Genomic DNA, 19,408 nt, shown 5'->3' on the forward strand with positions numbered 1-19,408 from the left:
CCAGCGCCAGCGCAGCCCCCAGCCGACGCCTGCTGACTTGGGCGTCTCCTTTCTGTCTGCTTTTCCCGTCCTGGAGCCTTTCTCGGCCTGCCTGGGCCCACAGGTTGCGTCTTTCCGCTCGGTGCTGAGGTTTCGGTTTGGGTTTCCAGCCCCTGACTTCGTCCTCGTATACTTCCCGCCCCTAGAAATCCTCAGGATTTCTGCTGCAGAACTTTCCGGACTTTGGGTGTCCCGCATACAAAGCCAGCAAGATCTAAGGAAAGTGACTCTGAAAGTAGGCGCCTGGTAGTATATTCCTACTGATTCCCTTGCTGCCCTGTATATCAACCTCCTTGGCGCTTTCGGTATTCTGAACTTGAAAACCTAAGTAGTTATAGATAAATAGTCATCACCCCCCCATAAAAATAGGCTACAAGAAATCACACGGTAATTCCTGCGTTTACGTTTCGAGCTAAAGAAGTAACAAGTTAAAAAAAAACTTCAAAATGTTGCACTGGTCGTGTTCTCTTGAAAGGATAATCAAGGGTAGCTGATGGCTTATAGCCTCCAGTAACACCGCATTCCTTTTCTGTGGCTTAAAAATATCTCACTTATTGTATTATTCAGGGTTTTCTATAGAAACAACTAATAGAATGAATACGTGTGTATATATACATATATATACATACATACACATATATTGTGTGTGTATATACATACATATATATGTATATATGGGGTTTATTAGATCGGCTTACAGGCTGTGGTCTGGCTAGTTCAACAGTGCTGTCTCCAAACTGAAAGGCAGAAAAACCTGTAGTTTTCAGTGCTGGAGGCTGGATGTGTCATCTGGTCTTCAGTCTACGCTGGAATCAAAAGAAATAGGTTTTAATGTCAGCAAAGTAGTGTCTGAGCAGTGGGAGGAGCAGGCGTTATGCAAAGCTTTCTACTCCCTTCCTCTTGTGTAGGCTGCTGCAGAGGGCATGAAGAGTTAGGGTGGGACTTCTCACCTCAAACGATCCAGTCAATCCAGTCGAGAAAACATTTACAAGGGTGCTCAGTTGTTTGGGTTTTGTTGATTCCAGATGTGACCCAGTTGTAAACCAAGATTGGCACTCATGCTTCTTGTCCACTCTAACAATTTAAAAAACCCTTCAAGGTTAAACGTTTCCTAGGATGTGAATAAATGCCAAATAATCCCTAGTGCTCTGTCCTTTCACCCTCTGGAGAAGGGTACCCAGGAGCAGATACACCAGCTTTCCATCAAAGCAGAATGTTCATAACTTATAACTTTTTGTTCTAGTTCCAATGCTTTTGGAAATTGTGACATGTGACTACATTAAGCAAGTCCACTAATGTTAAGAAAGGTGATCATTTATAGAAAGCACAGAAGCTTTATGGGTGAATTTAAAATCCTATTTAAAAAGTCACAGTAGGATCATCTTAAATGTAGAAAACTTATAGGATATTGAAATTAAAAGTTATTTTAATAATTAGACCTGGAGCTAAAAAGCCTTTAATACAGAGATACTTCTGACAACCCAGTGTGACTTTATCTATTTTATCACTCCACTGGCATTAGACCTGGCTGCGGTGGCACGCCTTTAGTCCTAGCACTCGGGAGGCTTAGACGGGTGGATCTCTGTGAGTTCAAGGCCAGCCTGGTCTACAGAGTGAGTTCCAGAACAGCCAGAGCTACACAGAGAAACCCAGTCTTGAAGAAAACCAAAAAACTAGGCATGAATCTTCCCAGACTGGATTAAACAGGAAAGCTGTGTTCTGCCACCAAGTAACAAGCATCTGTTTTTTATATAAAATCTTTTATTGAGAACAGAGTCATATAATATGTTGATTGTGGTGCCTCCTCACCCCCAGCCCGACTGGATCCCACACTTTCTCACTCTCCTTGGAAAGGAAACAGGAATCTAAGAAATAACAGTAGTATAAAGTAAATATAACCCCAAACAAATCTGAATATGACACACCCATTCACATACACAGGGATTCCATAAAAATCCCCAAACGGGAAGCCATAACATATATGCAGAGGACGTGTAAGGTGGGAAAAGAAAAAAGGCCCAGGCTTAACATCGTGAGAGCCTCTAACGATGCACTGAGTTTGTTTTCTGTCGGCCAACCACTGCTGGTCATGGACCTTACACTTAAGAGTGGTTTGTTTCTGCAGTAAGTCTCTCCTGTAGAAAACTAATTTGTCATTTGCACATGGCTGTGAGTTGGAGGTAGCTCTGTGTTAGGGATGGAAGTGTGTGTTTACCTCTCCAGATTCAACACAGCAAAGGCTTGTCATCTGCTCTTCCTTAGTGACTAGTGAGGGTCAGAGTCACTGTTCCAGTCTCCCGAGATTGGTAGAGACCTCAGTCTCTTAGCTGTATCACTTCTATTAGCCACGGACCTCCAGAGTAACAGAACTTACAGAACGGATCTCTCTCGACAGAGAGAAATGGAATAGGCTGACTTACAGGCAGTCCAGCTAACCCAGGAATGACTGCCTATGAATGGAATGTCCAAGAATCTGGTAATTCAATCCACGGGTGGGATGTCTTAGCTAGTCTTTAGTATATGCATGAATCCCAAACAAGTGGGCTCTAATGCCAGTGAAGGGACGGTTTTGCTATTGATGCAAGAGCAAGCAGGCAAAGAGCAAGAACTCCCTTCTTCCACGTCCTTACACACTCTTACAGCAAGTATGGTCCAGATTAGAGGTGGGTCTTCCCAGGTCAAATTAAGCAAAAAAAAAAAAAAAAAAAATCCCTCTACTTTTGGTCTTGGTTAGTTGAAGATGTCAAGTTGTCAACTAAGAATAGCCATCATCACGCCCGAATCACAGTAATTCATTCTCTGTGCAGAGAGAGTAAACCGGGAGCTTTCAAAACCTTCCATCGACAGAGATGGGATCACTGATCAAATTCCACTGGCCAGAACTAGTTACCCAAGTCGACACTTCTACAAGGAGAGTAAACCTTTGAACTGAGTTCAGGAAGAAAGGGAGAGTTATGAGTGAACAATCATGTACGCGGTAGGGATGCCATCAGTTGGTTTGTGGATGCTATGAAAAACTCCAAGGAAGTGTATAACTGTTGAGGGTTATACACAACAGACACAAGAGTTGCCACACAAACCATATGAATACAAATCTCAGTTAAGCAAGAACAGTTTATTGAACCCATACCTCAAGACTGAACACTCAGGGCCACAAAAAGGCCTCCGGAACCTAAATGTGGCACCAGTCTACCTTCAGAGCAAGCTTTTTATGTGAAAAGCCAGGTTTAAAAGTTTAAAGGCACTTGCCCTTCTACCTAGACAAAGTATTATCAGCTATCCTTCAATCTGAGTGGGTGGTCCTACACCAGGGAAGGCTCGGGTCCTGAACCAGAGTTCTAGTACTTGATATGGCAGAATGTAAGTGACTCGAGAATATAGCTTTGGTAGCATTCTTCCCAGTCAATTATGGATAATTAGAACCCAATTTTAATTTCACCTTCTGAGCAAAATGGAGACTGAGAACAAAATGGCTACAGCTATGTTAAAAGGAGCAGGGCTCAATTTTTCTTCGAGGGCAGCTTCCTGAGAGTTGTGCCTTCAACAATAAACTCTGTGCATGTTTCCTGTCATCTAGTGCTGGTGTAGACTTTCCAATCTCTTCCCCGTTCTTTTTGTTTTCTCATTTGGGGGAATCCGTAGGTACCCTTGGCTGCTCGGTTTCTTTGTTGTTGTTGTTGGAGTTTGTTTTGTTTCTTTTTGCTCTGTTTCAGACAAGCTCTTCTGGACAGCATCAAACTCAGGGGCAATCCTCCTGTTTTTCACCCAAGTACTTGGCTTACAGTTCGAACCACCACAGCCAGTACAAGGAGTTTTTGGTTTGGTTTTATTTGTTGTTGTTTTACTTAAATCAAAGCCATTAAGCCCAGGGTGCCCTCTGCCTTAGCTTCCCAAATGTTGAGATTATGAACATGTTGCATTGTATCTGACTCCCCTTTTGTTTAATTGTACAGTACAGACTTATGATTATTAACCTACAATTTTTTACTCCAATTTATTTTTAGATTATTTGTCTTACGTGTATGAGTGTTCTGCCGGAATATATATAGGACACTACGTGCAACTTGGTACCTGTGGAAATCAGAAGAGGGCATCAGATCATTTGCAACCAGAGTGATGGACGGCTGTGAGCTATCATATAAATGCTGGAAACCAAACTCTGGTCCTTTGCAGGAACAGCAAGTGCTCTTACCGTGAGCTCTGTCCGGCCTCACAATTTTTTACTTCAACATGAAAGCATACCCATGCAATCGCTCTGCCTGTCTGTATGTTTTTGCTTTTGGTACAGTATTTAATAAATAAGAAGAGGTAGTCAGTGCTTTATTATAAAATCAGCTACATGCTAGATATTACCATGAAGCTTTGGGATTATATAAGTCTTGTGAGCATGATTAAAGAGACCAGGTGACAGTGTTCCACAGCTAGAAATATTTAATGCGGACTTACTGATATAATCTGGAAAATTGGGGAGCATATGTGTATTAATAAACATACAATTCATGGTCAGTGTATTCTCTATGATTTGCCATTTGGAAACATCATTCTTTTTGCCAATGTTTTTCATTTTGTACAGCGTATCATCCTGCAGTTAGATATAGTATGACAGCTGTGCCCAGTTGTCAACTTGACTATATCTGGAATAAATTACAATCCAGAAATGGAGGGCACAATTGTGATCCAGATCTTAAGGCTGTAAGATAGAGGCTTTTTGATTGGTTCTTGACATGGGATGGCACACGGTTTTGATCTGGATCTTGAGACATAGTGGTAAAGTTTAGGCCCAGGCAAGATGGTACATGCCTTTAATCCCAGGAGCCAGAGGCATGCAGATCTCTGAGTTCAAGGCCAGCCTGTGACAAAGCAGGTTCTAAGAGAAGGACAGTTTAGATCCAGACGTGGGCCTCCACAGTGACCGCAGCCGTCTTTATCACATGCCTGCGCTTGTTTGCCACCCACTGGAACCTACTTCTCCAATATCCAAACTCATACAGAAGACCAGCAGAAACACCAGCCTGGTGGGACTGAGCAGCTGTAGGTTCTTAGACTTCCCACCCACAGCTGCCCGTTGTTGGGTTGGCTGGACTGCAGACTAAGTCATCACAATAGATCCCCTTAATATGTAGAGACATTCCATAAGTTCTGCGACTCTAGAGAACCCTGACTAATACACGTAGTGACGCACACTAGTAATCCCAGCATTCTGGAGGCTTGGAAGGTTACAAGCTTCATAGCAAGTCCCTGTCTCAAAAACAAAGCAAACAAATTAAAAACTAGGGCACTGGCCTAGCATGCACAAAGCCTTGAATCTGATCCCTAGCACTGCATAAATCCGTTTGGTGGTTCGTTCTTGTACCACGTAATCTAGAACTAGGTTGAGCAGGTGGAACAGAAGCTCTAGACTACAACCAGCTGTCTAGGGAGTTTGAGGCCAGCCTGAGACTTATGAAACCCCATCTCAAAATAAAATCCTGAAATACCATTTTTAATAAATATGTTTAAAGCGACATCAATATTTTAAGTAGAAGAGTATCACATTAGCACTGTATAATAGGTGGATGACTAGAAGAACTCTGGATAAAAATATTATTTTCCCCTAGAGACTTTAGAAGTAATACCAACCTAATCACATTATAAACTGAGTAGTACTGACAAGCAACAAAAAAAAAAAATCACCTTTTCAGTGGCTTTATGGTTACATTAAAGAATTAGATCAGCTTACCTCAGCCAAGCTTTCCTGAGCATTTAATACATGCCAACAACTTAGTTAAACGTTTTGAGAATACACTATACAGCCCTTGAAGAAATAAGTCTTGTATTCCTAGAGACCAGCACAGTGCTTGGTACTCAGTAGCTGCTTGAGAAATGTGTATTAAGATCCTGACAGGTGGGAAACAGAGTAGCCCACATGTGCTTGATCTGCCTCGACTTCATTACTTAACAGCAAAAACGTCCCTAAAATTGCCTGTCACATGTCAGTCTCTTCACCCATGCTCCAAGCAGGTCACTGTTACCAGCTGTGTCACTGCTCATAAAACACTGGTAGAGTCAAAGGACCTTCCTTTTTCTTTATAAAAACAAAGCAACAACAGCCCAGGCTTTGTCCTGTAGCCTAGGCTTGCTTAGAACTCACTCTGTAGTGGAAGCTGGCCTCAAAATCGCATTAATCCTCCTGCCTCAGCCTCCCTAAGAGTTGGAATTTCTGACATGAGCCCTGGAAAACAGCATATTCCTCTTCTGTGGATTACAGATTTGACGCCTGGGGTTCACTAACTGTCCCAGACACAGGGTTTGGAAATGGGACAGCTGAGGCTCAATCCTGGGTCATTTAACTCCAAGTGTAAAATTTCTTGTATTGAAGAGAAATGATAGAATGAATATATGTAAATCACACACACACACACACACACACACACACACACACACACACACACTTCTAACATAATATATGTGGGATTTATTAGATTGGCTTAGAGGATGCGGTCTGAGGTCCGACAATGGCCATCTTATGACTTAAAGGCCCAAGATCTGGCAGTTGTTGAATCCACAGGCTGGTTGTCTCAGTAGTCCCAGTTTGGCGATGGAATTGTGCTTGATTCCTGTAGAACTGCATTCTTCAGTCTGCAAAGGAATTCTGATGTGAGTTTAAACCTAGCAGCAAAAGTCACAAAGAAAGTGACCACAAGTGGGCAAAAAGCCGAGTCCCTTCAAGTCCTGTGTGGGCTGCCACCAGAGGCGTCACCCAGATTCAGAGTGGGTCCCTTCAAGTCCGTGTGGGCTGCCACCAGAGGCGTCACCCAGATTCAGAGTGGGTCCCTTCAAGTCCTTCTGTGTGGGCTGCCACCAGAGGCGTCGCCCAGATTCAGAGTGGGTCCCTTCAAGTCCTGTGTGGGCTGCCACCAGAGGCGTCGCCCAGATTCAGAGTGGGTCCCTTCAAGTCCTGTGTGGGCTGCCACCAGAGGCGTCGCCCAGATTCAGAGTGGGTCTTCATGCTGTAAGTAATGCTGCCAGTGATGGGACACACCTTTAATCCCAGAACTCCAGAGATAGGCAGAGTTCAAGGCCAGCCTGGTCTACAGAATGGTCTACACAGAGAAACCGTCTTGGGAAAATCAGAAAGGAAAAGTCCCTCACAGGAGAGCTCAGTGTCTTGGGCTTTGATTGATTCTAGATGTAGCCAAGTCGCCAGTGATGATTAGCCGTCACAGTCTTCACGAGGCCACACTGTCCGAAACTCTCCGGGGTGGGGAGGTTGCTTTTTGTACTGTGTGAGTGGCTTATGAGACAGGCTTCTTCAAGCTATTGGTTCAGTCATCGGTGTGATTGTTTTTATATTTATTTACTTACTTACTGGTGTGTGTGTGTGTGTGTTATGTACATGTGTGTGCAAATGTCTGCAAGGGTGCTTGTCCATGCACACATTGTGGAGGTCAGAAGTCATGTCATCTGTCTTTCTGGTTTTCATTTCTTCCCACTCCCGTCACTGGAATTACAAACATCTGTCACCTGGCCCAGGTTTTTACATAGGTGCTGCACAACACTCACTGCACAGCAAATACTTGCTCTATCTCCCAGTCTGGCCTATTTTTAAGAGGCCAGCAAGATGGTTTACCAGGTAAGAAGCTTGCCACCAAACCTGAGTTTCATCCCCAACACCTGCTCCCTGAAATTATCCTGTGCCGGCCACGCTTGCTCTGTGACAGGCACATGTGTACACACGAAAGATAAATAAATAAATGTAATAAAAAGCTAGACATAATGCAAATATAACAATCCGTCGACTGGAAACCAGCAGATTTTGTTTTTGTTTTCTTAGAAAACTTGGCTTAGGAGAATAAAACAAAAAATAAAAATAAAAGGTATGCAGAAGACCGGAAAAGCTTGGTGCTTACCCGCTTACCTATGTGTCGTCCCTTCTCTGTAGGAACCAAGTTAAGACTGTAGAAAGGTCCAAAGAGACCTATAATTCAAAATGGCTTCGGGAAGCAGGCAATTCAAGATTTATCACCCACTCAGCTGAAAAAATATAATTCTAGCCACAAGACTTGGTTGGTTTCTTTCTTTTTTTTTTTTTTTAAATCACAGTTTGCAACACTTTCCTCTTGTAAGCTCTTTTTTTCTATCCCCAAGACAACTGAAATAATTGGTGATACTCTTATGCACAAAATATTCAGCTTAAGGATTAAACAGACTAGAGATGGCTAGCGATACAGACTTCGGGGGAAGATGGATCAGTATTTCGTTTGCTTCCCCTGGAGACTTGAAGTGGGGCTTTGCATGTCCCAGATGTGACTGTTTCTGTTTAACATCTGTTAGTGCATTTTATTAAAGCGATGAACTAGCATGTGTCTGAAAGACCAAAAGAATGAACTAGAGGTTTTATTTCGAAGACTGGTTTAGTGGCACCTTCGGCAAGACGAGCTCTGAGAAGGCAGAGACAGGAGGATCACCTGGCAAATTCCAGGCCAGCCAAGGCTCCACAGAGGACCCTGCATTAAAAACAACACCAACACCACGCCCCTTTGGCTGAGTGTCAGTCAGCAAGAACAAGTGCCGACAAAAAGCGACAGGAAGGGAACCAAGAAGAAGACAGTTGGTCATTTTATCTCTTTCTTTTCTTCTCTTTCTCTTTCTCCCTCACCCGCCCCCTTCTTTGTGGAGAGCGGGTGTGGCGGCAGTCCAAAGATGGCGCTTGGGACTCCGGTCTAGTCTTGTGACTAGCACCTGACTTCCTCATGTCCCCCTCCCAGAGATTAGCCACTCCCACCATGCGAGCTGCGCAGGCGCACACATGACTTGAGATCAGGCCAGATGACGCAGACCTATGAACTTCATGCCTTCAATCTCGGCACTGAGGAGGGATCTGCGTTCAAGGCCAGGTTGGTTCTAATACTGAGTTCCAGGACACTCATGGCTACTTGAGACCCTGGGGTGGGGGCTGGGGGGAAGATGCCTTTGGATTGTTTTCCTCCTGAGCTTTAAGGAGGTCTCTGCAGGATGGAATGTCTCACCTCCCTTAGAACAGCCTGCTCTTTCACCTCCTTCACAAGCTGTCTTCCACGATGGAACATTTATTTATTTACTTGTTTGTTTGTTTATATGTGAGGTGCTGGGGAATAAATCCAGAGCTTAGACATACTACAAAACCGCTCCATCACTGACATATGGCTCTACCCTATTGAACTTGCTAAGGACATACATTACTTTTGAAATTATATTTCAGCCACCCTTAAAGGCAACATTATTTCCCACTGAGAACCATAATACTTGCTGGAACACCTCACCCAGCGCAGGGCAACGGCAAATGACGGCCTCATCCTCTCACTTCAGCTGCCCTGAGTAACTGATGTCCGTACATTAGACTTACAGTATTGACTGAATTAAACACACACCAACTGCTTTTCCGCTTGGATTAACTAACTTGTAAACGTGCAGTCTGCCTAACATTTTAAAGATGGCAAAAGAACGTAAAAGCTGCTGCCAGGTTCCGGGAAAGGAGACAGCATTTGTCTGATGCAAATCTAAAGGTACTTTTGCGTCTTCCTGCCTGGCACGTGTAGGATCAGTGTGGAGTTATCTAAAGGCCGGGGCAGCCTGTGAGCGTCGGGACTTAGAAGTTGAGCATAGGCTGACCCACGTGGGAGAGGAGCACCTCCTCCAGGTACTGGAAGAGCTGCTGGGAAGGTACCAACTCCTGGCGGCTCCACCACTGGGAGGCTCCTGACTGCGGGTTGGGGCGCAGCAGGCCACTTAGGTAGGGGATGTAGGGGAGATACTCTTCTCAGCTTCTCCTGCAGCTTGCGAACCCTGCTGTCAGACCGACTGACCCTCTGAAGGCTCTTCTTTTTAGCCTGCTCCCTCAGGCGGCATACCTGGGCCAAGCTGAGAGTCGGTGATCTCGCAGGCCCCTGAGGCCGACAGGGTGACCTTGTTGATGAACACGGGGTTGGCACCACTGTGCTCACTCTGCACCGCTTCTGCCGCTGACTTTGGGGTCACATCAGTAGGAGGGGCAGCGGGGCTCTGGGAAGCCCTTTGAGGGGTTGCTGTAAGTGAGGAACTTGGGGGACTCTGGGCCACACTATTCCCACTGCACCTTGGCTCTGTCTCTCTCTTCAGTCTCTTTCGGTCCATGGGCTCACGGGAGACGGATGGCCTCTCTCGAGTGTGCTTGGAGAAGCTACATGAATAACGTGAACCAATGAGCTTGCAAGCTCCAGCTCCTAGGGATGTGAAGTCGTCCACGGAAATGCCACTCTTGCCTGCCCTGCCTGCTTCGACAGAGGAAGAAGCCTTCTGGTGGTCAGCCTCTGTAGCAGACACTAGTGCCTCTTCCTGGTCTCCCGCCAATGGGGCAGCCTGATCATCTCCTGGAGTTCTTTCCAGAGACTCACCCGGCTCCTGGCTGACAGCACCTGGGGTGGTCTTGGGGGCTGCATCACCTTGTGGAGAAGCTCGTCTCAACTTTTGGGGCTCTCTGGCTTGGATATCAAGTTATCGCTTGAAGACAGTGAAGACCTTATAGTTCCTTTCCCTGTTGCTGCGCTTCTGTGGCCCCTCACCGTCCCTGTGGTCTTTCTCCTAGCATGGCCATGTCCTCCAGCCCCCTCCCGCCCCCCACTTCTCCGACAGGTGGAAAATAGAGGGCACAGCCATGGGCTTCAACAGGCGATGCTGGTCCTCCAGCCTCTTGGGGAAGCTGTCTTTGGTAAAATGCTCACTGCAGAGGAATGAATACTTAGGGTCCAATTATCTCTCTGAACAGCTTTCAACTACTGGATCAGTCGTTTGGAGTCCTTTAGGGGAAGCCTGTGGAAGGAGACAGAGTGTTTGTCACCCTTGCCCTGCCTTGCGGGCCTCCCAGGAGCCTCCAGGCTCTGATACTTGCGCCCAGGGAGAGCGGCGACACAGCTCCTATGGGCCACGGAACATTTATAATCTTAGAAGAAACTGCTGTATAACCCCAGCCCTAAGTTCTGTTACTTGTTGTAGGTCACACCCAGAAGTCTGCCTTCAACAGCCATCCTCTTCTGTTAGCTCTTGCACCTGTCTTCCTAAATGTTCCCCGAGCCTTGCGCGAGGAACGTTAATATTGGGGATTCATACAGTTCTATTTGGTGCTTTATCCATTGTGGAGAGTTGGGGCTACTTCTATGGATTTGGCAGGAATTTGACATTGGACCAGGACAACGAAGTAGGCTCGGGGTAAACACAGATGAGGAATGTGTATCTTGGTCATCCTGATAAACCCATAGACACAGTGCCTTGGTTCACTGCCTTGTTTGATTACTTTGATTTGTTTGTTCCTTGACTTTGTTTATGCCTTACGACTGACCATATTCTTCAGATGTACCTAGAATGATATAAAAACAGATTGGAAAAAAATTAAACCTGCATTAGCCCTCCTGAATGGGCTGTGGTCATGTTATAGTCTTGTCTAATCCTCTTTTCCTCTTCAGTTCTTTTTCCCTCCCTGGAAATTCCATTGACTGACTGAGCTAGCTTGGTCAATCCACGGAGCATTTTGATCAGATATGAGTCTCTGCCTTACCTGCTACTGTAAAAAGAAGCTTCTCTGACCAAAGTCAACAGGAACACAAATATATAGATATAAATATATAGGCATTTTAGTAGGTATGGTTTGAATGAGATGTTCCCTATAGTCCCATAGTATTTGAATATTTGGTCCCAGTTGGCAGCACTGTTTGGGGAGGTTTTGGAGGTATGGCCTTGTTGGAGGAAGTGTGCTGCTAAAGGTAGACTGTAAGAGTTGAAAAACTTAGGCTGTTTCTAGTTCACTCTGTCTACTTCATGCATGCCGTTCAAGATGTGAGTCCTCAGCTTCCTACTCCTTCCACTACACTTCCACTCTGCCGTCATGTTGTCTAGCTCTTCGGAAACATAAGCTCAAATAAATGCTTTCTTCTATAGATTACTCTGGTCAGTAGAAAAGTAATGACTACAGAAGCCGGTTTGACTGCATGGCTGTTTAACACAACAACAACATCTACTTTCATAAGCAGGGTCTCTTACTGAGTGTTGAGCTGTCCAACTGACAAGAATGGTTGGCCATTCTCCTGCCTCTGCCTAACAACACTAGAGAGACAGATGTTCACCATAGTGGGTGCTGAGAATCCAAACTCAGGTCCCATGATTGCATAGCACACACTTTCCCCATGGAGCATCTCCTCCAGCTCCGCCTTTTCCCCCTCGTTTTTTTCTCTGCTCATCCTAGCTCTAATATATTCTGTTCTCATATTTGCTGTGCCCTCAGCATCTCTTTCAGACTGACAACATGGAAAACTAGATTTGATCCTCAAACGCAGAAGGAACAACCAGTCTAATAGGCTAGATCAAAGCCACTGTCAAGGGGCTGGAGAGATGGCTCAGCAGTTAGGAACACTGACTGCTCTTCCAAAGGTCCTGAGTTCAAATCCCAGTAACCACATGGTGGCTCACAACCATCTGTAATGGGATCTGATGCCCTCTTCTGCTACAGTGTACTTATATATAATAAATAAATCTTAAAAAAACAGAAGCCACTGCTGAGAAAAAGAATTGCCCCTGTGAAGTTCAGTCTGAAGCAGGCTCCCTATTTCAACTTCACATAAAGCTTTTGTTATGCGAATGGATCATTGCCTACTCTTACAAAAGCTAGCTGAGCCTCAGTCACAAGCGGCCAACTGTTCAAAACCTGCTCCAGTGAGGCAGGAAAGCTGTGTACAGCTGCGCTGTGTCTACACTGCCTTCCCATGGTCTGTCCATTATCTCCATTCCTCTGGCTGTAAACAGAACCTAAGTGGTGAAGTAGGACATTCAGAACCATTTTTGGTCCAGACTGATGTCTGATCTGAGAACTTGCAAATGAAGCCAATCAAAAGGACATTTGTTGCAGCCTTTTCCCCTTTAACATGGCATGTGGAATGTCTCAGATACACACAGCAAATGTATCTCATATTTGGGGCATATGGTTTGGGGACTAGCTCATATCTGACTTAGATATTTGTCTTAGGGTTTCTATTGCTTCAATGAAACACCATAACCAAAAGCAAGTTGTGGAGGAAAGGGTTCATCTGGCTGACACTTCCACAGCACTGTTAATCCTAGAGGGAAGTCAGGACAGGAATTCAAATAGGATAGGAACCTAGAGGTAGAACTTGATGCAGAGGTCACAGAGGGGGCTGTCTACTGACTGACTTGTTTCCCATACTTTGCTCAGCCTGATTTCTTATAATTCTCCAGAGATGATGCCACACTCTACAGGCGGGGCCTACCCCTGTCAATCACTAATTTAAAAAATGCCAAATGGCAACCAACAGATTGGAAAAAGATTTTTACTAATCCTACATCTGATAGAGGGCTAGTATTCAATATATACAAAGAACTAAAGAAGTTAGATTCTAGAGAATCAAATAATCCTATTAAGAATGGGGTACAGCAGCGCCTTTGAGGTCCCGTGGATCTGTGTCTTGCTTCAACAGTGTTTGAACGGAACAGACCCGGGGGCTCCCATCTCCCTGCTGCCTCCAGCTCCTAGGACCAGTCATCACCGTCTTCGCGGTTTGCCCCATGATCCGGACCAGCCATGACCTCTCATATTCCTCAGAATTATCCCACCGAAGTGGAAGCTGCCGTGAACTGCCTGGTCAGCCTCCACCTCCGGGCCTCCTACACCTACCTCTCTCTGGGCTTTGGAGGGCTTAGGCCACTTCTTCCACAAACTGGCCAAGGGAAACACGAGGGCACAGAGCATCTCCTCAAGTTGAAGAACGATCGTGGGGGCCGTGCACTCTTCCAGGATGTGCAGAAGCCATCTCAAGATGAGTGGGGTAAAACTCTGGAGGCCATGGAAGCTGCCTTGGCCCTGGAGAAGAACCTGAACCAGGCCCTCTTGGATCTGCATGCCCTGGGTTCTGCCTGCGCAGACCCGCATCTCTGCGACTTCCTGGAAAGCCACTTCCTGGATAAGGAGGTAAAGCTCCCTGACCAACCTCCGTCGGCTGGCAGGGCCACAGCCAGCACAGACTGAGTGCCCCAGGGGTCTCTGGCCGAGTATCTCTTTGAGCGCCTCACTCTCAAGCAGGACTAGGAGGCCTCTGTGCCTTCCAAGGGGCTCCCTCCTCTGCTGCACCAGCCGCCTCAGGACCTCCACCTGAATGAACCTCTAAAGCCACTAGGTCACGTTGTAACCACCCTGGAGCCTCTCCCAAGTCTTGGAACAAGAAAAAATAAAGCTTTTTAAAACAGAAAAAAAAAAAAAAAAAAAAAAAAAAAAAAAAACAAAAAAGGTACAAAGCTACACAGAGACTTCTCAACTGAGGAATACTGAATGACTGAGAAGCACCTAAAGAAATGCTCAACATCCCAAGTCATCAGGAAAATGCAAATCAAAAAACCCTAAGATTCCACCTCACACCAGTCAGAATGGCTAAGATAAAAAAACACAGGTGACAGCAGATGCTGGCAAGGATGGGGAGAAAGAGGAACACTCCTCCACTGTTGGTGGGATTGCAACCTGGTACAACCACTCTGGAAATCAGTCTGGCAGTTCCTCAGAAACCTGGTTCCTGAGGACCCAGCTATACCACTCCTGGGCATAGACCCAAAAGAAGCTCCAACATCTAATAAGGACACCTGCACAACCATGTTCATAGCAGCCTTATTTATAATAGCCAGAAGCTGGAAAGAAGCCAGATGTCCTTCAACAGAGGAATGGATACAGAAATTGTGGTACATTTACACAATGAAGTACTACTCAGCTATCAGAAACAATGACTTTATGAAATTCTTAGACAAATGGATGGAACTTGAAGCTATCATCCTGAGTGAGGTAATCTACTCACAAAGAACAAACATGGTATGTACTCACTGATAAGCAGATACTAGCCCTAAAAGCTCAGAATACCCAAGAAACAATTCACAGAACTTATGAAGCTAAAAGAGAAGGAAGGCCAGAAGATGGATGCCTCAGTCCTTCTTAGAAGGGAGAACAAAACGTTCATAGGAGGAAAGAATGGGACAAATAGAGAGTAGGGGTTGGAGAAAAGATCGTCCAGAGACTGCCTCACCTGGGGATCCACCCCATATGCATCCACTAAACCCAGTCACTATTGCTGATGCCAAGAAGTGTTTACTGGCAGGAACCAGACATGGATGCCTCCTTAGAGACTCTCCCAGCATCATATAGATACAGAGGAGGATGCTTGCAGCTAAACATCAGACTGAACACCGGGACCCCAATGAAAGAGCTAGAGAAAGGACTGGATGAGCTGAAAGGTTTGCAACCTCACGTGAAGAACATTATCAACCAGCCAAGGCAATGATGTGGAGAGGGTAATTGGGAGAGGGAGCACCTTCATGGAAGCAAGCTGACGGGGAAGAGGGAGGGGTATGTTTGTGGAGGAAAGGGTATAACAGTTGAAATGTAAATACTGAGAATATCCAATGAAATTGAAAAGAAATTTTTAAAATGCCCTGTAGGCGTGTCTACAGCCTGGTCTTATGGAGACATAATTTTCCTCCTTTCAGATGATTCTAGCTTGTATTTCAAGTTGACGTAAGACTAGCCAGCACAATTTTCAACTGAATATACTTGTTACCCATCATGGTTAAGAATGTACACATTAAATTAAATCTTTTCTCCTGCAAAATGGAATAACAGTTTGAGATGTGCCCTTTTCTAGTCTCTCATAGAAGTTATAAAGCATTAAGTCCATTATCAACCTAACGTGAAAGGGCCTGGGGCAGTTAGAGTCCTTACTTCATGAAGGTGAAAAATATTTTTAAATAGTTATTAAGAAATAATTAGATAAAGAAAATATTGAGAAAGATGAAACCTAAGAGGAAATAAAGAGTTACATGGTTAGTCCCAAGAGAGTAGAAATCTTTAGATTATTATTGAGAATTAGCTTAAATGGCTGGGCATGCCTTTAATGCCAGCACTGGAAATGCAGAAGCAATGGAATCTCCCTAAGTGTGAGACCAGCCTGGTCTACAGAGTAAATTCCAGGACAGCTAGGAGCTACACTGAGTGACACTGTCTCAAAACGAACAAACAATATAACAACAACAACAAGAAGATGGAAATCTGGGCATCTGGGCATAGTGGCACTTGCCTGTGATACCATCACTTGTAAAGTAGAGGCAGGAGAACCCCTCCAAAGCTAACCCCATGTTCACAATTAATTCAGCCAGGGCTGTAGGGAGCTGTGCCACACCCCAAAGATGGCGCTGACCTCTGCCCTCTGCCTTCCAGATGGTGAACAGCTCCCTGTGATAAACAACTCCTTATTTGGAAGCACTTGCCTGGCTCCTTAACTTCCGCATGGTTACAACCTATCAGCACTGCCCACATGGCAGCTTATGGTTTGCCAGTCGAGAGTATTTAGCCTGCTCCCTTCCCTTCCCCCCACCCCCCCAGCGGAGTCAGAAGCAGAAGCTCGTACAAGGTTCCTGAATAAACTGCTTAAAGATGATCTTCCCCGGTCGTGTCTTCCTTGCTGGTCGAGGTGGGGCGCAGCACAGGGCTACCAGGCAAGACTCAGTCTCAAAGCAAACCTCAGTAAACCAAACCAACAAAACAAGCAAATGGGTTAGGCCGATAGCGTCGACCAACAGTAGTCTTACTACCTAGGAAATGGAGGTTTCCCTCTCTCCGTTCTTGGTCTTGTTAATAAAATCATTTGGAAATGAACACGGAAGGAACTTGAGGATCAAGCGTCAGGGCAGAAAGCAGGCAGCGGACAGCACCATAGAGCTGGTCGTGGTGGGATAGGCAAGGGAGGGAGAGCTGGCCCACCCCTAGCCAGGGCAAAACAGGAATTGGCAAGATGGAAGAGCTGGCCCTGATGGTAACCACACAGGAGAGCTGGTGGGATGAACAATAGTCACCACCCAGACTCAGATCCAGGGCTTCGAGTTGGCCCACCCAACATCTACCTCATCTATGAACTTCTGGAGCCGGAGCCCCACTGAGGACCAAGTTCTGATAATGTAGCAAAAGCCAGAGGCCTCCAGCTGCACCAAAGACTCATTGCAACAAACATTTGCACGTGGAGCTGTTTGGACAAAAGAGTACATTGTGCAACACACCACAGCTTCCAAAGGGATGTTTGTTTGTTTTATGCTATTTTTTTGTTGCTTTAATTTTTATTTTTTGTTTTCTATTAGCAGAGAGGTTGCAAGAGCAGAGATGCGTGGGATTGGGGTGGATGATGTGAAATTCGGAAAGCATCAATACACAGTTTAAAAACGCAAAGAAACAAACAACAAACAAAGCAGGCAGATTCAGAAACAAAAATCAAGGGATCATGCTTGGCAGAAAGTATCAGGGCCTCCAGAGAAGAATTAGGAAGTCCAGTATTTAGAAAAGAAAAAAGAAGGAAAAGGAAAAAAAAAAAAAAAAAAAAAAAAAAAAAAAAAAAAAAAAAAAAAAAACAGGAAAAAAGGAAAACATGTAGTGTTTTAAGCAACTTAGACAAGCCGCAGGACACATGATGGAAGTTCTGCTAGGGTCTGCATTGGAGCAAGGAGACAACTGTTTTATCTCACGAAGAGGACAATCATTCTTTTCATTCTCTTAGCTTGACTTTGGGTAAATAATTTTCCTGTGAGGTGGCCCTGATCCGATTGATTGACAGGCCCAGCTGGATTCACTCTTAAAAGAGGAGATGATACAATGTAGCATTTTAATCTTCACAGGAGACCAGAATGCCATTTCTCTACCTAGGACCAGAGGGTTCCATTCTTTCCACCAGAAGAAAAGAGCTTTTCCTTCACGGACCTCACAGAGCCTAGGCACCTCTAGGAAAACTAAGGCTTACTTTTCTAGTGTTTATAGGGAAATGGGAGGTGGGCTCCACGGTTTCAATGGCTTCAAAGACTGCTGACAGGTTCCACCCTCAAGAGTTTAGACTCTAAAATCATCCAGGTGCTAGACCAGGACCCAGAGTCCTCCGGCCTCCATCATGATAAAACTAAGGACATTTCTAGCTGCCGGCAATGACCCAGAACTGCTGCTTCCGGGGCTTTTGTAGGATTCTTTAAAAAGGGATGGCTCTGAGGCTTCTTAAGTATAACAGCATCAAGGTTCATGCACCAGGTAGAGGGAACTCTTGTTTATAAGGGGGAAATTAGCAAGCCAGTTCAGTAAAGCAGGGTTTTAAATTATTGGGGGGTTTCCCCTTTGTGGCCCATGTGCAGTTATATACATTGTGATGGGGATCCTGGATTACCAACTAAGCAATGTTGGCCAGAATGAGAGAGGAGGGCGGGCTGCTTGGGAAGTGTGGTCTGGCTTCACGGGTGCAGAGAGAACTCTTCAGCTCACAGTCCACGTGGTGCCTTCAGTTTTTCTTCCTCTTATCCCTCTAGGGTTCCCTTCGCCCATTACCAGAGGGGTCTGTGCTCTAAACCGTCTGACCTGTGTGTGCTTGGCCAGGGCTCTGGGATGGAAGCCATAGAAAAGACTGGAAACTGCTGTGGTTAAAACAAAGGAGATGGGAATGGGAGGGGGGCATAGTTCAGTCAGTTCAGTGCTTGTTTAGCCTGTACCAAGCACTGGGTCACATCACTGCATAAAAGCTGGTGTAGAGGTGCCACATGCCTGGAATCACAGCTACAGAAAACGAGACAGAAAGATCAAATGTTCAAGGTCATCCTCAGCTACACAGAACAGTCAATCTTAGCCAAGTCTGCATGAGACTCAGTATTACAAAAAAGAAGAGGAGGAGGAGGAGGAAGACGACAAAAAACCTGCATTTTGGTCTGGAGGGGACTCCAAACAAGTTTGCTATATTTACCAATTTGGAGAAAGTTATCTGAGGGGAAAACGTTATCATGAAAAAACAAGATCTGAAAGTGCGCACACCAACAATCACGGACATCACTCAGACAGAGACTGACAAGACAGGAAGGGTCCTTCAGCTCAGCTGGCCGGAGAATCTAAAGCCTTGGGTAGAGGCATAGGGTCAATGGCCAGGGCTGGATAAGAAGAATAGAAGATTCATTGACCTGGGAGCACTGTGCCAAGATCTACTGGTGAAGCTCTGGCTTGGGTTACAATTTAATTAAGAGAACAGAGATCTGTAAGCCTTGATGTGACAATAAACAGTGGAAACCCACAAAGCTTTATATGGCGAAGTTGTGTTTCATTTACTAAGTTAATCAGTTACTTTTCTATGGCTGTGGTTAAGACACAATGACCAAGGCAACCCACAAAATAAAAAGCATTTAAATGGGTTTATGGTACCAGAGGACTAGAATCCAAGATAGTAGAGCAAAGGCAGTGTCAGGGACAGCGGAGGTCTCACGTCTCTGTGCAAGCAGAAGACAGAGAGGATGCTGGGAAAATGGTATGAGTCTTCAAAAGCTC

General features: G+C 45.2%; 2 pseudogenes across 2 annotated transcripts; one reads left to right on the plus strand and one right to left on the minus strand.

Annotated features, from left to right (window-relative positions):
- Nucleotides 1-9,646: 9,646 nt before the first annotated feature.
- Nucleotides 9,647-11,060, minus strand: LOC308421679 (peroxynitrite isomerase THAP4-like; annotated as a pseudogene). The gene is made up of 2 exons: nt 11,020-11,060; nt 9,647-10,950 (listed from the first exon to the last, which is right to left on the minus strand). The product of its transcript is annotated as a peroxynitrite isomerase THAP4-like (transcript).
- Nucleotides 11,061-13,621: 2,561 nt separating this feature from the next.
- On the plus strand, nt 13,622-14,125 carry LOC308421787 (ferritin light chain 1-like; annotated as a pseudogene). The gene has a single exon. The product of its transcript is annotated as a ferritin light chain 1-like (transcript).
- The last annotated feature ends 5,283 nt before the right edge of the window (nt 14,126-19,408 follow it).

Source organism: Micromys minutus (genome assembly GCF_963924665.1).
Source record: "Micromys minutus genome assembly, chromosome: 6".
Taxonomy (NCBI): domain Eukaryota; kingdom Metazoa; phylum Chordata; class Mammalia; order Rodentia; family Muridae; genus Micromys; species Micromys minutus.